The following is a 23,461-nucleotide window of genomic DNA, read 5'->3' as shown; positions in this document are numbered from 1 at the left end:
CTCAAGAACTCTGTAAACTGTCACATGGAGGTCACAGGGGGAATCCCTATGATAGTTCTCCTCTTTCCAGGCCCACTTGCTGCTGTTTCTTCTCTGGAGAACTGCTGTTTCCCAGGGTCTCTCTGGTATACAAGCGCTGGTTCTGTCTACTTGCCAGTTCTTTTCTTTGATCCAAACTATTACATAGATCTGATATAATTAAAACCATGTGCTACGACAGTTAATTATTTACCTCCCATTCCTTCCCCCTGGATACTATTTTCTGGTCTCAGGGATGGAAGATTCTACTCTGATTCATGCTTTACTTTCTATACCACCATCTTTGCTCACGAGCAGTTTATATCCTCACTTTGAGAGCTAGCTTATTGAAACTCAGAAGTGGGAGAATTAACCCTTTTCAGTTCTGTATACTGTTGTATTGTTCTTTTCTGGGGATGATGATGCACAGCGTCCTTAGCTGATGCAATAAAGCGTGCAGAATGTAAAGAAAGCTGAGGAGCAGAGAGAGGTAAGGAGCCTAGCATTCCTATTCCAACCAATGCAGCTCGACTAAAGTGCTTCCTGATGAAAACATGGCAGCTTTTATTCCCAAACTGTCTACTCAGTACCTTGAAAGCTCCCAATAAAATATGTTTGCCCCATGGTAATCTGCTTTCAGTTATATTCAAGACCCAGGTAGCAAATTTTAAAAAGAAGAAAAACAGAAAAGAGAAAAAATGAGAAGCTCTCTTTTTTGCTTGGCTCTGTCATGTATTATATGACTAATCATAGTAGCATATCAACCTAACATTAAAACTTGTTGTACTATTTAACTACTCACTGGAATAAATGACAAAGGAAGCCCGGGGCATGCTGCTAAGGATTCAAAAGGAACGTATGAAATTCATCCATCAGAAAAAGGATGACTTAATGTAAAATTATCTTGAAATCTGAAGTACTGATATTTATTCCTAATGAAATAATCTTTACTATGAATTCTGTAGGACAAAAGGAGAGATCCATTCAAAGTGGACAACCTAAAAAGCAATTTTTAGTTTATACCTTTAAGATAAAAATTCCCTATAGTAACTCCCATTAGCACTAATGGAGATTTCCATGTGATGAATCCCTTTGTAGCCTGCTGAATATACCACAGCTCTCTTAAGCTGTCTGGTGCATTTACTCCTGGGTCTTTCAGAAGTGATGAGCCATCAGATGTACTGTTCCTGGAAAACAGTGGGGGAGGTAATTATGGTTTCTTCAGGTTTCTGCCTTTGCATGTAACAGCCACTTTTTTCCCTAGAAGTCTATGCGTGTATGTGTTAAAACTCCCACATAATATTTAAGAGGAGCTTGAGTAAAATATAACATTATATGAGAGGGACTATGGTTATTATTTTTGAAAATCTTATATGTATTTTCTGTAGGCATAACTGTAATTATCAAATGGGTTAAACAGTTATTTACACCTTTAAGTATAAAATGTCTGGTTAGTTTTTAAATTTCCAGTTTATTTTATTTTCTTAAAAAAGTAATGATGTTTATCAGACTATAAGTAATCCATTTCTATTTTATAGCAAAATGAAATGTCATCTGGTTTTTACTGGCAAGTTAGGTCTGGGACTATATACACATAATGCTTTAGCTGATTTGTCAAATGAGAAATAAAATTTACAGAACTATTTTGTGGCTAAGCATTTCTAATTTCTTTGCTTATAGTGCAGTATAGTTTTTCCATTTTTGGTATTTTGACAAGATAAACGCAATATACAACATATACAACTTAGCATTTTATCCATTTAAAGGTGCATCTCCATAGCATAAAGTAAATTCACATAGTTGTGTAATCCTTACCCAACATAGGTTTCTAAACTCTTCTCATCATAGAAAGCAGGTAATCTACACCCCTTAAACAACTCTCAATTCCTCTCTCCTTACTTCCCTATCTTATGGTGGCATTTATTTTACTGTGTTTTATTTCTCTATAAACTTATCTATATACCTTAATTAAGTGAAGTCACACTGCATTTGGGATTTTTATGACTGCCTTATTTTATAGGCATCCCCAAGTTCCATCCATACTGTAGTGTATGTCAGAATATCTTCCTCTTACAGCTAAATAATATCCCATTGTATGTACATATCAAATTGCACTTCACAATTCATCCACTGATAGATACAGTATTTGGTCTGCTTCCACAATTTACTTGCTGTGAATAATGCTGCCGGGAATGCTGCATGCAGATATCTCTTTGAGATGTTGTTTTCAATTTTTTGAGTACAAGATATACCTGGAAGTAAAACTTTAGCTCATCTGGTAATTCTATTTTTAAACTTTAGAGAAATGTTTGCAACAGTGGCTGAACCATTTTTAAATTCCCACCAAATTGCACAAGGTTGATTTCCACACATTTTTCTTCTGTACTGATTATCTTCTGGTATTATTGATAATAAACGTGTTAATGGGTATGAGGCAGTATCTCACTATAGATTTTATTTTTATTTGACTAATAGTGATCTGTAGAACATTTCTGTGAGCTTGCACTGGATATTTTTATGCTTCCCAATTTTTATACTTCCAGGCAATATAACTATGTACATACACACTTTATTTTGAATTAGGGTTGAACTAATTTGCTAAGGTGGGACTTGAAGTTAAATTCCAACACTGGCTTCCCAAAGTGCATTAGTTGCAGTTGGCACCACTATACCTGGCACCTGGAGGGCATGGATGTTAATTTTGCAGTTCATTTCTTTTCTCATCAATAGTTCTCCTATCCTCTTATGCATGTTTTTCCTTGTTGGTGTTGAGTACTCCACCACTTTGGCATTTTTTGTATGCTATGTTTATTTCAGGCTTTCTCAGTGTTTACTGATTTTCATTCTGTGCTAAATTAACAATAATGTTAGTAATATTGTTGGTCTATTTTGCATGGTTTCCAAATGCCCATATAGCACCCTTGTATGTAAATTTAGTGAATACAAATATGAACTTTTGATCTTTCCTTTCAATCTTGCCTTTTCCTATCATCTTTCTCAATACAAAAATTTCTTCAATATGAAGTAGCATATCTATAAAATATCTGAAGTAAGCTAGGGCTCTGAAATTACTGTGATTTATTTACAATCCTTGTATTCATTATTTTTCTCTGGTTGGTGAGTCAAAATACTTGATGCCCAAAGTGAAATAAGAAAAAGTTTATTTCTTACAGGTTAGAGGTTTCAGTCCATACTCAGCTGGCTTCACGGCAAGATGGCATGGGAGGGCAGCTGTTTGTGGCCATCAGAAACAGCAAGTACAAACAGAGCAAAAGAGGAAAGATACACCTTCTTCCTGTCCTTACACTTTATGTCAGCTCCACCGGTGGGCAGGCGCAGCACTTACACCACCAATCCCAGCACCAGGTAACAAACCAATCATGAATAGCAGACTCAGCCACATCCATGATTGCATGACATATCCATAACAAATCATAACAGGTATGATGTAGGATGGATAGGTAAGGATGACAGTAGGACCAAAATAGCCCCTCACATTACATGGATGTGTGGCATCCAGCAAGTACTAGGTAACAGACATATTTTTCAGATATTTAATGACAGTTCACATGTCAGGCATTCTATTGCTGTTCATATAGGAGCAATGACATATTTAAAATTGCCTGTCATTTCTAAATTTGTTTTTCTTATCACAGAGAAGATTTTACAAATTGCAGAGTAAAACTAATTAAACAATTTACATATAACATTTGCACCATGAAATATAGGACTGTGCTTTTCATTTTTGACTTACAATAAAATTATGACTGATACATAAAAACAAAATTATGCATATTGGAGGGTACTATGTGATTTGATACATCCATGCATTGCATAATATGAAACAAATTTGTCTCCTCAAACACTTGACATTTATCTATGATGAAAATATTGAGAAGTCATTTTTCTAGTTCTGTGAAATATACATCAATTTTATTTATCATCACTTTCATGCACAATAGTACACTAGAGACTCTTACCCCTATCCAGTGCAACTAAGTACTCATCGATCAACCTTTCTTCTCCCCTCCCTCCTCTTTTCTCTTTCTAATCTCTGGTAACGCTAGTTTTACTCTCACCTTCCATGAGATCAACTTTTAAAATTCCAAATATGAGTAAGATCATCAGTCCTTGTCTTTCTGTAACTGGATTATTTCAATTAAAACAAGACCTTCAGCTCCATCCATGTTGTTCCATATAACAAGGTGTCATTCTTTTTATAGGTGAATAGTGTGTCATTATGTATAAATCCTGTTTCCTTTGGCCACCTCTTTGTTGAAAAGTGTTTATACCATTCCCTGTCTTATGAGAATGGTGCTGTGATGAACATGGGTGTGCGATGTCTTTGAGACATTGATTTCATTTCCTTTGGAAATATAACTAGTATTAGGATTGTTGAGCCATATGGTAGTTCTAGTTTCAATTTTTTGTTTGTCTGTTTCTTTGGTTTGTTATTTTCTGGGGGGTGTTGTTTGTTGTTTTGGGTGGCTTAAATATAATCTCAATATGTAGTTTAGTATGCCCTTGAACTTACTATGCATGTAGGTCAGAATTTAGAGCGATCCTCCTAATTCAGCCTCCTAAGTGCTGGAATTAGAGGCATGTGCCATCATACTCTATCTGTAACTTTGGGAAGATTATCCATGTTGTATTCCATTATGGCTGTATTGATTTGTACTTAAACCAGTGATAAACAAGGATACCCTATTCCACCCATGTTTACCAATATTTGTTATCTTTTTCCTGTTTCATGACAGTCACCTTACCAGACTAAGGTGATCCATCATTATGGTTTTGATTTCTGCTTCCCTGATGATGAATAATTTGACAATTTTTAACATACTTGATGGCTACTTATATGTCTTTCTAAAGAAGCATCTATGTCTACTCCAATTTTTGAAGCAGGTTATATGATTTTTATTTTCAGATTTGAAATTTCCTTATGCTGTTTATTCTGCATAACTGCTTGTGAGATGTAAAGTTTGAAAATACTTTCTACCATTCTGCACATTGCCTCACTCCAATGACCATTTCCTTGTTTTCCAGGTTTTTAGTTTGATGTAATCCCATTTTCTTATGTTGCCTTTTATTTCATGAGATTTGGAGTATTGTTCCAAAGCAATTTGCAATTCCAATGTCTTAAGGCATTTGCTCTGTTTCCTTCTAATGCTCTCATATTTTCACATCATACATATAAGACTTCAGTCCACTTGGGTTGAATTGGTTATCAGTGAGTGCCAGAAGTCAAGTCTCATGCTTCAGCATGTGGATACCCAGTGCCATTATCTCAAAGGAATGCATCTTCTCCTGAGAATGCTCTTGGCACTTTGGTCAAAAAAGTCAGTGGATATATTCAATGTGTGAGTTTACCTCTAGATTCTTTACTCTGTTCTAATAGTCTGTGTGTCTGTTTTTATGACAGTACTATGCTGCTTTGAGTACTACAGCTTTGCATTATATCAAGTTAGGAAGCACAATACCTTCTGCTTTGTTCTTTTGTTAAGAACAAAGTCTTTGGTTACTAGGGGTGAGTGGTGAGTGAGTGAGTGAGTGAGTGTCATATCTATTTTTTCAGACAATGTCATTGTTATTCTGACGAAAGTTGCATTGAATGGAAATTATTTTGATGAAAGTCACTTTTCTACAAAATTTTGTACTATTTCTCACGTTTTACTAATCTCCCTAATCTAATTTGAAGTGAGTGATTCCTCCACAATTTTCTCCTCCTCTGCAGAAAGATCTGCTCCATAGTCTCTTGCTGTTAGGGATACAATTGCTCACAACTCCACAAGGAGCGAGAGTGAGAGAAGAACCACTCACTTTTAATCATTGGTGTTTGCCATCACATTCTGCCTGCATTGCAAGAAATCACTCATTTATCAATTTTACACTTGCTAGAAATATTTATTTATATTGTAGAAAACTCACAGAAAAAGTTACACACAATCAAAGAATTTACTGTATTTCCTTTTACAACCATTCCACATTGTGTAATGACTTTAGTCTTCCTACAGCTTTTGACTTAAGGTCTATTTTATATCATATCATATCATATCATATAATAATGGCAAATACTGCTTCATTTCAGACTTATTTGTGTGGAATATTTTACTGTATCCATTCGCTTTCAGTATATACATTTCCTTAGAAGGAAAGAGAACTTCATGTAGGCAACACATATTTAGGTATTCATTTTTATCTATTCAATAATTATATGTTCTTTAATCAGAGAATTTAATTCATTTACATTCAAGCTAATTTTTGGCAAATAAGTTCTTGTTACAACCATTTGGTAACTTGTTTTCTAGCATTGTAGTTCCTTTCTTCGTGTTATGCAGTCTGTCTTTGGAATTAAGTGAGTTAATACAGTGGTTTGTTTTGACTCTTTTCTAATTATTTTTGTTTGCCTATTACAGAGTTTTGTGTATGGTTATCATGAGACCTGGAATAAGCATCTGGACTAAAATGCTATGTTGAAGTGATTGCAACTAACCATGATACACGATCATAAGAACAGAAATGAAGCAAAAATCAGAGAACATACACTAATTTTAAAAACTACACTTGCATTCAACATGGCTGAACAGAGGAGGAGCCACATTGGAGCTGCTCAGAGAAAATCAACTAAAACTGTAAGTAATGAGAAGAAAGGGACATACATCGTGATGCTACAATCAATCGGAAGTGAGAGACCTGGAGATCAAACGAAGCATAGCCATAGGGCTTTATAAAACATCAAACAAGCCCCCAGGCTCCCACTGGCACTGCTGCCCGCATGCAAAGCAAGAAGCATCATACTGGCAGTCTCCAAGAATCTGATGGACTTTGAAGGTGGAGCTAACCAAAGTCACACAGGATAGACTTGGGATGGAAGGTCCCTTGGCTCTTTTGCCTTCTTCCACACAAAGGATGCTGCAGGCAGGCAGCAAGTTTCATCAGCACACACAGGGGCGAGTGACCCGGAAACTGCTCCTCTCCTTTGTAGGCCATCAGGTTTTTTTCTGTCATGAGCCCTAGCAACAAACTAGAACCCTTAGTGGCAACAAGATTAGGGACTGCAGTAGAGACAGTGCATGGCCTTTCCTGTGTTATGATCAGTGGCTTCAAAGAGTGGCAGACATGCAGGATTTAAACAGCCTTGGGAGACTGGTACTCAACCTGCTGGATGGCAGGGAAACCATGCAACCTTGTGCTGTCTCCGAGGCAGCAACACCCCCACCCCCACCGGCCCTGTGATAGATGGCTTGACAGCATGCAGATGGGCCAGTGGGGGTGGATCAGCGAAGGCCATGCAAGGAACGGGAGAAGCCAATTGTATATAGGACTAGGAGCAACCCTAGCTGTCCCTGCCTAATGCACCACAGCAGCTGGGAGAGCAGTACAGAGACAAACAGGATAAGGAGCAGCTGGGCTGCTGAGGCACACACAGAAAATTTCTGGCTGCAGACTCTGGCCCAGTCCCCCACTTTCAGAGGCCAAGATCAGTCCCATGCTCAGAATGGAAACTACTACACATTCAGTTGGGTTACCCAGTAGTGTTGGGCTCTGACTTGCACGCTATTACAGAATTGTAGACAACAGAGGAAATTTATCATCTTTTTCTGTTTCATTTTCCTTTTTCTGCCTGTTTGTTTGTTTGTTTAAGTTGTTTAGGTTTTTACCTTGTTTTTATTCTGTTCTGTCTTCTTCCCTCAAGTCTCTCTCTTGATCATATTTTCATGTGATTGAACATTGTGTCTGGTCTCTCCAATTTGGTTTAATAATCTTTTGATTTCTTCCGCCTCCTTTCTTGCCTGGCCTCTTCTTCAGTTTCTCAAAGCTTGCACAATCATCCTCTGTCCTCCAGGCTTGCTGCAACTACATTTCTCTGCAATGATCTCTCTGTTTATCCCCTATCCCTCTTAAATTTCCTCACTATAGCATAAAATCACTCTACTAACGGGAAATTATTCCTACAGTTCCTGATTTATGTTGTAGAACTTGCCCCTATGGTTAAAGTTACCAAATTAATAGTTTCCACAGTCTGTCAGTTTCAAGGCCATGCTTTGTGCTACTGATATTGCTAATGATACAATTTTAACTAGGGTATCTTACCTGTTATGATCAGTTGTGGTCTCTTATATGTCAACACTGTGATTATCTGAGTCATAACCATCATCATAGCCTAGAACCAAAGGACTGGATACTGAGTCAAACAGAAACATCTCATCCTTAATAAATATGGAAGATAGGGTCTTAGGACAGACACAAAAATCAAGAACCGGGGCTAGGGATTTAGCTCAGCGGCATAAGTACAATCCTTGAAAGCAGGCAGTCGTGAGTCACAATGGATCCTATGGAAATATAGATCATCAATACCATCCTTAAGAAACTTCAATAAGATGGAAAACACTGAAGAAATGGAGATTCCTAATTACATATGAATTACCAAAGTTGAATCAAGAAGATACAAAAATTCTAAGTAGCCCAATATCAGTCAATGAAATTGAAAATGTAGTTGAAAACTTACCATCAAAGAAAAACCCAGTTCCTGATGGATTCACTGATGAATTTGGTAAGAAATTTAGAGGAAATCTAATGCCATTACACCTCAAACTCTTTAATGAAATTGAAAGGGAAGCAATACTCCCAAAGTAATCCCTGGAAGCAAGTATTACCCTGACAATGAGGGTAATGAGAAAAGGATCCAACCAAAAAAGAGAACTACAGTCTTATCTCTCTATGAGTATAGATACAAACATTCTCAATAAGATACTGACAACTAGAATACAGCAACTCATCAAGATGGTTAATCACCAAGACCAATGAGCATTCATTCCAGGTATGCAGGAATGGTTCCACACACGCAAATCAATAAATGTAAAACACCATATCAACAGAGCCAAAAACAAAAACCACATGATCATCTCAATAGGTGATCATGTGAAAAAAAAAAAAAAAAAAAAAACATTTGGCAAGTTCAATACAAATTCATGATAAAATCCCACAGAAAATTGGAATGATCAAAATGATAATAAATGATCAAAAACTGAAAACTCTCACTCTAAAATCAAGAAGAAGACATGCATATGAACTATCACCAATCCTATTCAATATAGTTCTGGAAATATTAGCCAGAGCAATTATACAAGAGAAAGAAATAAAAGGAATAAGATTATAAAAGAAAGAAATTATTATTTTCAGAAGACATGGTGCACTACATAAAAGATCCCAAAAGTTCTATCAAAAGACCTGTAGATTTAATAACCAAATTCAGTTGCATAGCTGGATACAAAAGCAACACTCAAAAATCAATAGTAGTCTTATACACAAATAATAAATTCACTGATAGAAAAATTAGGGAAATCACACCTTTCATAACAATATCAAAAAATGAAATACGGAGGAATCAATCTAACAAAGCAAGTAAAAGATCTCTACATTGAAAACTATAGTACTCTAAAAAAATGGTATCAAAGAGGATATCAGAAAATGGAAGAACCAACATAGTGAAAATGGCCAAACTTCAAAAATTGTTATACAGATTTAATGAAATACTGTTCAATATACTATTAGCACATCAGAATTAGAAAACATTCTTAAAACTCATTTGGAACCCAGAAGAGACCTAGAATAGCAAAAGCAATTCTCAGCAATAAAAGCAAGGCAGGGGGCACTATAATCCCTGACTTGAAATTACAGTAAACAGCCACTCTGATGACAATAGCATGATAGACAAAAACAAACAAACAATAACAAAATAACAACAAAAAGATTAAGATCAATGAAACAGATTACAAGATGCAAAAATAACTCAAACACCTTTTCTTTGAAAAGTGGAATAACAACATTCACTGGAAGAAAGATAGCCTCTTTAATAAATGCGCTGAAAAAACTGAACTTTCATGTGTTAAAGACTAACACTATATCCGTATCTCCCAAAATTCACTGAACTAAAATCAAAATAGATTAAAGATCTAAATGTTAAAATAGAAACACTAGATCTTCCAGAGGAGAGACAGAACTCTTGAAGACATAGGTGTGGGCAAAATCTTCATGAACACAAACCCAACTGTATAGGAAATACTGCAAAGAATCAATAACTTTTTCACAGAAAAAGCTTCTTATCCACACCCAGAACTATGTTAAACCAGTCTATAGACTAATTTAGTTATCACATCTTTAAGCTCCGCATCACACCCTTCCTACCAGTAGCACATGCTTTAGATCCATCTACTTTTGAAAAACCCATCTTATCAGTGTGTGCGGTTTTGGGAGACATCTAGATACAAACTGTAACACCAGACTAATGAAGTCTCAGACACTTTAAATATGGGAAATGGTAGTGCCTTGGTACAAAAAGAATGATGAGGCAGGTGCTTTGAAAATCTTCTGCTGAGTAAATACAGGACAGATGGCTGGCAGTGCAGTCTGGGAAAATTTAGGAAGCAAATATCATCTGTTGTATTATTAGCACAGAACTAGCCAGGCACTTTATCTCCTTATTCTGTGCCACCACACCTGGGATAATAATGATATGAAGTGGATCATGTGGTTCCATTTCAACCCTAAGCACACTCGACTGTGTTTGAAGAAGAACTGATTAAGTGTATTTGGCCTAATTTTGAGATGACTGTTTAATGGTTTATGCAAAATAACGCACTTGCATAGACCCATCTCCTTCACTAAAAGCCACTAGGGAAAAAAGCAGACTCAAGTGTCTAACTGACTAGGAAACAACTACACTTTGGATTTATGTTAATTTACTTGGGTTACCATTAACAAGATACTTCAGAATGGTTGAAAAATAGACATTTATTTTATGAATGTTCTGGAAAATGGAATGGTTGGATTCTTAGTGGTGTTTCCCTTCCTGACTTTCAGATGGCATTTTTCTTGCCCTGTCCTCATATCCTCATATGACCTTTGCTCTGTGGTCTCCCCACCCCATGTGCATGTACACGTGTGTGTGTGTGTGTGTGTGTGTGTGTGTGTGTGTGTGTGTGTCTGTGTGTGTGTGTGTGTGTGTGCTGGGTAAAAGAAGCTATTTCTGGTATGTCATCCTCTGCTTATCTGCTTATTAAGGACAGTTATTCTATTGAATTAGGGTCCCATCCTTAGGACCTCACTTAATCTTTAATGATGTCATTAGAGACCCTCTCTCCATGGATAGTCACACTGGAAGGAGTCAACATAGGATTTTCAGTGGAGAATAGTTCACCCAGTAACAGTTTCTATCTGATACACAATTTCCTCATTGAAAAAAATAGAAAGTTTCAGAGATTAGTACCATAAACCCTCCTGTTATATGCCTTTTTACATAGAATCCTGAATCAAAGAAAGGCTTTGTCACAATTAAAGTACGTTTATAAATTTCCTCTATTTTCTTGGGATATATTATGTGTTATAATTCACTAATTCATGTCTTTTACTCAAAACATATGTAATTATTACTTTATATTTATTCTAATATAAAGGCAAATAACTAACAGCAATAATGGGTTGTAGGCATTGAGACAGCAATAATGTGTTAAGTAGGGAAACTAATCTTAACTTGCTCAGTACTTATAATTGAGTCTGTAATCCTACAAGCAGTCATACAAGAAAGTTCGTGGTATGAAATTATATTTGCTCGATTAAACTAATGCATTCTCCCATTTTAGGGATTAGTATGTCTTTTTTATTCTTTTAAGAAATCCCTCTATTCCCTTTAGAAATATTTGTAAACATGCCAATTCAACTGAATCTGCAATTATTAATGGGTTTTAACAGCTACTTGTTAATAAATCTCTTTATTTCCCAATAAACCAGATAATTAGAAGGCATAACATGAAATAGGGAAAAATCTTTTTTGAATGGGAAGGGGAACAAGAGATGGGGAATGAAAAGAAGGGCAAAAGGACTGAAACAAGAAAATCAAAGGAATAAATGAAAATAGAGCTTTCAAATGGGAAGGAGATTAAGAGTTTGTAAGAACAAGGAGTTATGAGAAGGAAAGGGACAAAAAAGAAATTAAGATGTGTTCTGTACATGCACAAGTTCCCCATGATAAATGCAATAATGTGCCAAAATCATGTACTAGAAAAAACAGTACATAAAGACAGGTAGTATAATTATCTATTAGTTCATCAAAAAGAACTGTTTGTGCTTTCATTGTTTGATCATTTTTTTATGCCTAAATCTTGTAATCTGAGCAACTACTTTGATGAGAACAACATGCAATATATTAATCACTGTTAATCTCCTATTATGCTGTTTTGAAATTCTGTGTCCTTTGTGTTTTTTTTTTAGTTTTAAAACAAAACAAAACAAAAAAAAAACCAGTCTGAGCATCTCTATGGGGAATTTCTTTCTATCTTGTCTTTGTAGTCAAATATTTTTACTGTTTTGCTTTGTTCTGATTGTTTTGCTTCATTCAATATTCTGTTTTGATTGCTTTTAATGTATCTTGTTTTTTGCTTGATTTTAATATATCTGATTAAGTGAACAACTATTGTGAAGATAAGATATACTATAGTAGGGGCTGGGGATTTAGCCGAGGGCATACACACCTGCCTGGCAAGCGCAAGGTCATGAGTTCCATCCCTGGTACAAAAAAAAAGATATACTATGGTAGTTATTGTTGCTTTCCTAGTATCCTGCTTTGAAGTTCTGTACCAATTTGGCTGCATTGTTTTAATCAGCTTTGTTCTGTCTTATTTTGTTGGATTTTATCTTTAAAATTTAAAAAAATTAAAAGAAACAGTTTAAAAAGATATTTTACTATCTCCACCCAAAAATACATTAATAAAATTAAAGAAGTTTAAAAGCTAAACATGCTAGGAAATATCTATTTTGAAAGACATGTCATTTACATGTTTTCTTTTTGGGCAATGTTGCCTACCTGTAATTCTAGGTGCTTATGACTGTTGAGGTAAGAAGAACATGAGTTCAAGGCCAGCCTGGGCAACATAGCAAGGCCCTGGTTCAAAATACTATACATCTATACTGGCTATTTTAATGATGAAAATAACAGTGTTAATATATAATAAATATTGCTAGTAAAGTTCTTGTGAATTTTTTTAATGTCAATATTCTCTGGTGGCTTGTAATTCTATTGTTGTGGAAGTTTCCTAGCAGACATATTAGTCTTGAAGGATTATACGTACAAATATGTTTGCCTACAAAGTCATACATGAAAAGAATAAAATCATCTGTTAGCCTATCACTTAGTAATCCTCATTAATTTGTTAAAATGAAAGTAGTAATGTCATATATTTAGGAAACATAGTAAGTACATAATAATACAATCCTTCCTATTCCAAGCTTTCACCCACTTTCTCTTCCACTATAGCATCTCTAAGGGTTTATCTTAGATTATATTATACATAGGAGTATATAATTTAAGCTCTATGAAATTGCTAATTATTGACTAATAATTTTACATTACTCAAACTACTAGCTGATTCTAAATTTTATTTTTGAATTCAATACTGTGTTTTAGAACTCTTTCTTTAGAAAATACAAAACTGTACTGGGATTAAAATTTATTTTACAGATTTAAAAGATTTAGCTTGAGTAATGCTCTGTTGATAAAAATATATTGTTCATTTGTTACTCCAGACTTTCTAGATGTGTCTGTATGTACTTATATCTAATCTATATCTATATCCATATCTATATTCATATCTACATTTTTAAAGTATAGTTCATAGTAGTAAAATGGCTAAATCAAGGCGCAAGTTTTAAGTTTTCATATATATTCTTAACCTACTTATCAAAATTGTTGTATTAATTACATATTGACAAAATATAGTTTTGTCATATAAACTTTTTCCAAATCAAGTATTACTTATAATTGACTGGAATTATACCATGTTTTCTGAATTATAAGTAAAGTTGAACATTTTTATATATTAATACTTATTTTTGTGCTTATGTTTCTCTTTCAATATGTTACCTGTTCATGTGTATTGTTTCTTATTTTCTTGATTTCTCTAACTTATTGATGAGTATAACTTTCTGAGTTATTGTGTACATTAGAAAATTAAAAATCCAGCATTTCAATGTTCCAAAAATTTCATATGGAAAATTAATTTTTCAAAGTTACATAGCATTCATTTCTTAATCAGTGTAAAAATAAATATGAATGGTTGCTTTCAGCTAATTACCACAAAATTAATCTATATTTTCTTTATTTTTAAAAAAGTATTAAGTAGTTTCAATTTCTAGGTATTTTGTAATTTTGTGATCTTTCTTTTACTGTAACTGGATTGAAAATGGATTTTGCTGTTCTACTTCCTGATATTTTAAAGTAATTTTCAGAGAATTAATATATTTTTAATTTAAGTAATGTTATTTGGACTAAAACATAAAAGAACTTTCATTCTAAAAGAATGAAAATGACAAAAGATCATTAAATTTTATGAATTATTTTTCCCCGTGTGGGCTGGCTTTTAATTAGCCAAAGAAGAAAATAAAAGATGAAGAGGAACTTAATAGCATTCTTTTGACAATATTTGCCACAATTTTAAACTGCTTCATGAATGAAAACTATTTGTATTTTTTATGCTGTATAGATCAGCATTGTATACTACAAATATATACAACTTTTACTTGACAATTTAGATATTAAATAATTTTATAAATAAAAATAAATTGTTTATTTTGGAAAACATTTCCATGAATATGATGTTAATATTTCTATAGTAGTTTATACTCTTTCTAAAGACACAACTGGGTCTCTTCACACTGCCTTTGACTTTCATTTTCAAAAGTTCTTAAATCAGTATGGTGATTCCTCAAAACTAGGATTGGAAATTACATTCAATCCAGCTATCCTCCTCCTGCGTATTTTCCTAGAAAAACTGAAAAGGTCATGTCACAGTGATACATGTGCACCCATGTTTATAGCAGTGCAATTTGTAGTAGCTAAATCTTGGAAACAACCAAAATGCCCATCAACTGCAGACTGGATGAAAAAGATCTGATATTTTTATACAATGGAATATTACTCAGCTATAAAAAGGATGATCTTGAGGCTTTTATAGGTAGATGGAGGCAACTTGAGCCTATCTTCATAAGTGAAATAAATAAGACTCACTTTTGTAAATATTGTATTATCTCTCTAGTATAAAAATAATAAAAACTGAAAGAGTAATAAGATCCAAAATGTATAATACATTTTGAGATAATGAAAGGGAAAGTGCTCTAAATATAACTATTTATGTTTAAGTGTGTAAGATAGATAAACATGCTACTAAGTTTTTGTTAGTTCTTCAAATAGAATGGTTTGTACTGTCATTGGTTGATTGTCCATTTTTTTATGCTTTGATTTTGTGATGAGCAACTATTAGTGATTTCTTACTGATGTTTTTGAAATTCTGTGTCACTTCTACCCTTTTTTCTGCTTTGCTTTTTTTTCCAAATTAAAAAAAAAGAGTTCCTAGTAGCAGAATTTTAATGATTTAATGGTCACAGCTTTGACAAATTCAGGAAGAAAACAAAATTAGAAGATGAAAATAAATAAAGGGTAGAATTATATACTTCCCTTAAATAATAAGGTCTCAAGTATCCTTGATGGAAAAGATTCTGCCAGGCATAGCAGCAGAACTGCAGCTGATACTCTTGCAGCTGTCCACTTCACCAAAGAGCAGAGACTGCCCACTTCAGCACTGGACCAGATGCCAATGGGTAGGTGTGGAAAGCACAGATAGTACGGAAAAGGGTGTTGAACTGTCCAAACTCTGACCACTCCTGTCCACAAACACCCGGTCCAACAACCTGATTGTTCTCATCTACAATGGACAACGGAGACACTGCAGTCAGAAAGCTCCAATCATGAGGGGAAATCTGGAGAACTGCTTCAGTGTTGTTCTGGGGATTCCAAAGCATAATCTTCCAAATCTGATATCTTGGGACATTAATTCAGCCTTGAAAATGGAGCTCAAAATAAAGATGTTTATTTTCCCAAATACTTCTTAGAATAATGGATACAATAAGAGAAAAGTCAGTATAGTAAAGGAAAGATGATTATTTTATAAATTCAGAAAAAGTTCTTAGACTCATTCAATAGTATTGTTTTTATATAGAATTACATGGCTATAAAAAGTCTTCACTTTTTGAAATACATGTGTAACAACAATTGTCCTCTGGACCTTAGCCATATTAACACCATTTTGGGCACAGCCCTCCACACACACACACACACACACACACACACACACACACACCTGCAGCTGGACCAAGCTTGCTGAGATGGACAGAGGCTCCTGCTGAGGATGAGGTGGGAGCCCCCAAGACACGCAGCTTTGCCCAAGTACTCTTCTCATCTTTGATCTTGCTTTTGTGGTCTGTGTTCTCTATACAGTTAGTAGCTGAACAAAATAGGACTGCAGCTTTGGCAGGACTGTAGTCCACAAGGCACCCACAGCTCCTTGAAAGCTCAGACCTTGAAAGCTCAGTTCCTTGCCAACCCGGTCATGTCGTCTGGGAAAATTTATGTGACAATATTAAGTATCACTGTTATTCTTTGGATAGCTTGGCTTTTAAAAGTATGTGATGAGTAAATGGTTATAATACGTAATAGATAATTCATTGTGGGGAATTGGTAAACACACAGGATCCTTTTTGCTTCTCCTCACTGGTCCCTCCCTTCCATTCCTCCTCTTCCATCCTTGGAGAAACTCTGCAGAAATGAAAAGGATATCTAGTTTGGTTTTTTAAAAATCTAGAAACTAGGGAAAATTAACTTTCTATACTATTTAAAACTGTTTAAATCTGCACTCTAAACTTCATATTCAAATGTATACTGGCAAATCACATTGTTTCTATTATATACATGAGTTAGTATACTCTTGCTCTGTAGGGCTGCATATCCCTAGAAGTACAAAGAGATTAAAGAGTAAATTCCTAGCATCACGAGTTAGAGATAGCAGTTTTGATTGATATTTTTTATTTTAAACTTGACTATTACAATAATTACTTTAATTTCAATTTTTATATAGCTATTTCCATTTCAAAGCAAACTGCTCATGACTCTCCTCAGAATTTTTCTGTAATTTCCTGAAACATGGAGAAAATTGTTTCATACTTAGCATGTTTTGCAAGATTTTCTACCTTGTGATTCTAGTCAGCCTGCCTTTGGTAAGAAATATGTTTCTGCTGTTCACATGTACCATAATTTTCACTGTCTTTCTCAAATGCACTACACACATACAATTTCCTAATAACTGTATGATTCTCTTGACCTGATACATCTTTCTCCATTTACAAATGTACTCCTGTCCATCAAATTGAAACTCAAAGACCAGCTTTTGCAGGACTTATTTTTATCATATCCTATTTTATAGGGGATAGTTCCTATGCTGAGTTCCAGTATCTGCTAATACATTAGGGTTTTATTTCATTTCCCTCTTGCAGTTTAATTTTTCATTTATCTCTTTCTTAATTTGAATCTATTTTAATTACTTATCATTTGTTTTTCAATATAGATATCTCCCATGATGACCATTTCAAGTTTGTTTTTCAGAAATAAAAACATCAATGAATACAAGCCGTCATGTCTAGGTTGGGCACTACAAAAAGTTAGACACCATACTGTGTTCATCTTTGCCTTAATCAATAAACACACACTTAATATATTGGAAGATAATGTAAATTGCTTTCTTTTAAGCATTAATTAAATAGAAATGGCTCTGAAATACATCTTTACAAAGAAATAAAGGTGCATGAGTTTTCATATGCAAATTAGTACTACAGATAGAAATCGTTTGAGTAAAAAGTCATTTTAAAAGTTGCAGGTTTTGTTGGACACAATTTATATCTCCAAATATTGAAAAAATGAAAGTTGTAAGAGCAAGAACAATTTCTGATACAGTAAAACATAAAAGCAAATCTTTACAGAAAATCAAAGCCTTACTTATCCTAAGTACTTTGTTTGCATATAACCAGCTCTAGCTAGTGAATGAGAAATTAGTAGTGAGAAATTAGTGGAGAGAAAAGAATGGAGCACAAGTATACACTAGAATTTAATAGATACCAGAATGAAAGTGACAGTTTATCTAGTTAAATATTCAAAACTGAACGAATAGTAGGGACATTTGCCAAGAGGGTAATGTTTTCCATGAATACAATCTTTGAATATATCTACACTAAATCTAAAATTTTAATTGTTTCTTCAGCTAATATATAAAACCACAACTTTTCATATTAATGGGATATAATGTAATACTTGATTGTGCATTTTGTAGCATTTATATCAGTTCACACATATTTACTCAGACATTGTCATTTCTTTATGGTGAAAACAAAGCATGGTACTTCCTTATAGCTTTCTTAAATATTCAGTGCTACATGGTCGTCTATAATCACGTGATTTTGCATCACACACCAGAAGCTTTACCTACTTCTTGTAAGCGCTCATTTATGTATTTTTATTAATTTTAACTATTTAATTGTTTCCACTCATATCAGAGCTTCAGTATATTTCTAAAGCATGTATTGATTCAAACCAATTAAATCCAAATATTTACCAAGTGCTAGTGATAACTATGGAAATATAAGAGGCACTTTTGCTTTTAAGAAGGCTTGCTAACATAAACATTGTCATAAAAGAGTGCAGTGAAACAATGAGGTTATTGCATAAAAAGTATTAGAGGAATCATAAAGGAGAACATTTACCTTGTGCTAGAGAGGGTTTACAAGCCTGTCAGAAAGCTTAAGATAAAGATAGGCGATTAGGAGGGCAAGAAAACAAATAGAAATTCCAAGCAGAGGACAAAATGTGATTAAAGGCAGGAGAGCTGGATGAGCCACTCTCAAATGACTTTAATGGAAAAAAGATTTTTAATGTGTTAGAATTTGATGGCTAAAAAATTTGTTTGCTTTTTCTTTTGAATTTGATGTTTTAGAACAAACAGACCGTTAGAGCATGCATAGTAAATTCAGTAATAAGAACTAAGCATTGTTGAAGGCATGGGCACTGTACTAAATCATGTTGTGTCACAGTTTGAGTCTGCAAAACTCCCAGAGCCTCCTGTGTTACAGGTTTGGTCCCCACCCTTGGCACTGTTGGAAAGCAGGGCTGCTGGGAGTTCCGAGATTGATGGGTGTAGTCTCAAAGAGAATTATGGGATATTGCTCTCCTCTCTGCTCCCAGCTTCCTCAGGTGAGCAATTTTTCTCTATCACGTGTTCTCTATCACCACTGCAGCTTCCAAATAGCCCAAACCACAGGGCTAACCAGTCTTGGACTGAAACCTCCCAAGCTCTCAAGTCTTCCTAGTTTTTCAGTTGAGGGTTTCAGGTAATATGTTACTGTCAGAATGCCGACTGCAGCCTGGCAATCAACCAGGTCCTCACAATAAGCTGAAGGTGTTATTATCACTCCCACTTTCTGGAATGAGAAAACAAAAATAATTTGTCAAAGTTCTTACTGTTATTAAGTATAGAAATCCAGATATGGTAGACTCAACTGCCTTCTCTAAACAATTTACATTTTCATTATTTTGAAGTAATAATTAATTCATCCCTAATTACTATCCAAGCGAAGACTTTTAAATGACTCCTCAGTTCTGAGGAATTGCTATCATTTGCTCTGTTCTCAAGAATGATGTACAAATTTAGACGAGAAAAAAATAGAAATCTCATTTGTCACTGGTTTTGTTTCAGCAATAATTATTTTGCTCCCCAAAGCTCTTTTAGTTCCTATCTCATTTCAAAAATCACTTTCAAAATTATCATTATCCATTGAATCACTCAATAGTAGATCTTCATTATTATATTTTAAAATCTGTTCTCCCTTCCTTCTTTGAGTTGGGAGTTTTTCTAAAAAATGGATTCACTTTTTTCTGCTTTTTCTTCTAGCAAATGATGCATAATGTAGACAACATCAGTACCGTGACTTGTTAACCTTCATTAAATTAGCTTTCTATTTTAAAACTACCTAATGTCATATTTCTCCTTTGAGATCACACAAAAATTAGGATTCCTTTTTTGTACTTAGATTTCAAATATTTGAATTTTATTTCTGACACTTAAAGAGGGAACTATATCAACAATTTAAACAAATTCCATTTGGTATGTCATAATTAAATCCAGTGTATCTAGCTCAATGCTCCTGTCTTCCCTGACTTGAAATTCTTTCATTGAATATATTTATTGTGTGCAAGGCCTTTACCTTATCTCTTAGATTTGCATTATATCATGAGATATTGTGGTTTTAAAACTTGAAAGCAACTCACTTCTATTATTATGAATACATCTATGATTTTCTTCAAATACATGACAGTATTTACAGTATTGTGCTCTAAAAATGAAATCTGTTTTTAGAACTGAAATGTCTTCCCAATGCCTCATGTGTTGGGAAGTGGAGATTCCAGAAAAGTATTAGCTCAGGGAAATGCTATACATACTCATTTGTGGGTTAATCCATTGATGAGTTCAAACCCAAGAGACAGGGCCACAATTAAAAGACTGGACCTGGTTGTAGAAGGTGGATTGCTGGATCCAGTCTGCATGACTTGAGCAACTTTCTTCTTTCAGACCTATCTACCACAGAATATTCCCATCAGACTCAGCTAAATGCAACCTGAACCCCTGCTACCATGTACCAAATAAATCTCTGCTCCTTCAATTTGTGTGTCCCAGATACTATTTCCTGACAGTGGGAAAGTTGCTAATAAACATCTAACTCTGTACCTACTCCATGTCCTCAATGTACTATGATATTAACCCAAATTACTTAGTTCTTTTGATGAAGGTTTTTCAGATTTTAAGGGTAAAAATAATTACTTGAATACTTATTAAAATGAAAATTACCTGGTTCTACCTACACTGATGGAACAGGATGTAAGAACTTTTATCTGTAACAAACTTTATTGTGACGTAACACAGTCATCAGGAAACCTATGATTCACTGTAACTAGTAGAAAAACTCTCATTTATACAGGTATTGCAAAGTTATCTTCTTAATACATCTTCCTTGGAAAATTATGTCTTTTTAGGAAACATTATTAAAGCAAAATCCATACGTTTTAAAATATGCCCAACGTAAGAATATCATTCAAGAATTTTTAATAACTTTATTGAATCAGGTATCCATTATCACTGCCAATTTTAAGATATGTCTAGGACCCTAAAAAGGTTTCCTGAAGCTCTTTTCACAGTCTACATTTTGTTTTCTGTCTCTATTTTCTTTTGCTGAACATTTATGTAAAGAACGTTTTCTATAGTCTTTTTGTCCAGATTTTTCCATGTAGTATATTAATCTGAGATTTATCTACATTATAGAATGTATCCATGGTTCGTTCCTTTTCATTGATGAATAGTATTTTTTAATTTTTTAAAGAAAGATTAAACAAAAAAGAAAATGGATAAAAATGATACATACATTCAAAGAAAAAATAAACTAAGAAATCACTGGTTGATGTTTATATAGTGTCCTTTTACAAATAGTTGTTCAAGACACAAAAGTGGACCATATAAAGTGGGGATTCAAACAGCGAGACTGCAAAAGTTCTGTTCAACTATCCAACAAAAACTTAGTAATATGTTTATCAATTCGATACACTTAGACATACATGAAGTTATCCATATCTTCATTTATGTTGAGATTAAACAAACCAAAGCAGGCTAAAATCACTCTGAACAAAGAATAATAATATTGCTGGATTTCACATTATGACATTCTGGGATCAGCACTGGGTACTGTAGTGTCTTTTTTAAAATTTTCTTCAAAGTATTTGTTCATTTCATCATGAGTCATAAGATCAGTTCTTATAAACTGTTTATAGGTTCTACACATGCATGAGTCTTAACATGTATTTCTATCCTTTCTATTTTAGAGGGAGAAACAAATCAAAGAAGGACAAAATGAAACATATTCCTATAAACACATAAAACGAAAAAGACATAAAATCACTGTACAAGGAGTTCTACCATGGTTACAATGTTGTCTCTTGTTATCTTCGATAGAGTTAGCTATATCATGAAACATAGTATAATTGAATATATCAGTACATAACAGTATTACTAAAAACACAACTTTGTAGAAGGTGTAAAACTACAAAAACAGGTAGGAATCAAACCAGAATGGGTATTGTAGTAAATCTTGTCATCTTTAGTTTAGTTGCCTATACTCTCAGACTTGATACTATCAATCATAAGTTTTGAACAAAATCTATCAATACCAAACAGCAATCAAACAAACCAGATTTAACTAAGATCAGTTCATGATAAAACAGTGTAAGTTGTACAGGGATCCAGATTAAGTTAGTAGGAAATTAAAGGTGATTATTGTGCTATATCCTGATAGCTGTCTGTGTTCTCAGGTCTAGTGCTTGTAGACAAACTGGGACAGAATAAATTCTATCTAAGAAGAGTGGTGTTGCAAGTACTATGGGTTTTAATTCCTGATACACTATTAATAATATCTTCTGCCATCTTTTTAAAGACTATTCCTCTCCTTTCACTCCCCCAGGGTGCACTTTGCATATTTGGGTCTCACTAACACCCTCAGTTTTAAATTGGAGGGGGGTAAGCTGCTATTTACCTAAATGGTTCTGAACCTTCTTCTTCTTCCTGGACTTGACCTCTTGTTGTATTCCTTTACCTATTAAAGCCTGTCTTTCCAACCTCTCCATGTCCTGGTCAAGTTGCCTCTATTACTCCCTGATTCCCTGTCACATAGAGCATTGTTTTCTCATATTTGATTTTCATTTCCTATATCCTTTTTCAGGTTAATTATATTTCCTATAAAGAGCATCTCGGTGGACTCTACCTCCTAATCTATTCTGTCTGTGATTCTCTTTTGTTATTTAGTGTATCAAGGCCATCTATATAGAGATTATAGCCATCCTTCTCTGCCTCATTTCTGTTGTGCTCTTTTTCTGCCATTAGTTGCCTGTTTGTCCTATTGGTTGCCTGTTTGTCGTCTTCATTTCATGTTCTGCTCCATTCATTGAGGCCTCTCTGCCACTGTTCCTGGAATCCTGGTACTTTTCTCTGTCTCTAGAATGTACTTCAGTATTCTCTGTAGAGTTGGATTGGTGGATGCAAATTCCCCCAGTGACTCTTTGTCATGGAAGCATCTTGTTTCTCCATTAATTTCTAGAGACAGTTTTTCAGGGTACATCAATCTGGGATGGAGGTTATTTTCTTTCAGGGTTTGGAATACTTCCCTCCAAACTCTTGTTGCTTTGATACTCTGTGTTGAGAAGTCTGTTGTAATTTTGAAGGATCTTCCTTTATAAGTAATCTGTTTCTTTTCTCTGATGGCTTTTAATATTCTGTTACTATATTGAATTTCTGGGATATTGATTATTATATGTCTGGGTGTAGCTGTGTTTTGGTTGTAGGTAGCTGGAGTTCTGTATGCCTCATACATCTGAATATCATTTTCTTTTCCTATGTTTGCAAAGTTTTCCTTAATTATTTCTGTGAATAGCCTTTGTAGTTCCTTTGTTTGTATCCCTGCTTCTTCATTC

The sequence above is a fragment of the Cavia porcellus genome, unplaced genomic scaffold (genome assembly GCF_034190915.1).
Source record: "Cavia porcellus strain 051 isolate PalLab524CR breed Dunkin Hartley unplaced genomic scaffold, mCavPor4.1 scaffold_10, whole genome shotgun sequence".
NCBI classification, from domain to species: domain Eukaryota; kingdom Metazoa; phylum Chordata; class Mammalia; order Rodentia; family Caviidae; genus Cavia; species Cavia porcellus.
This window is presented reverse-complemented; position numbering follows the sequence as displayed.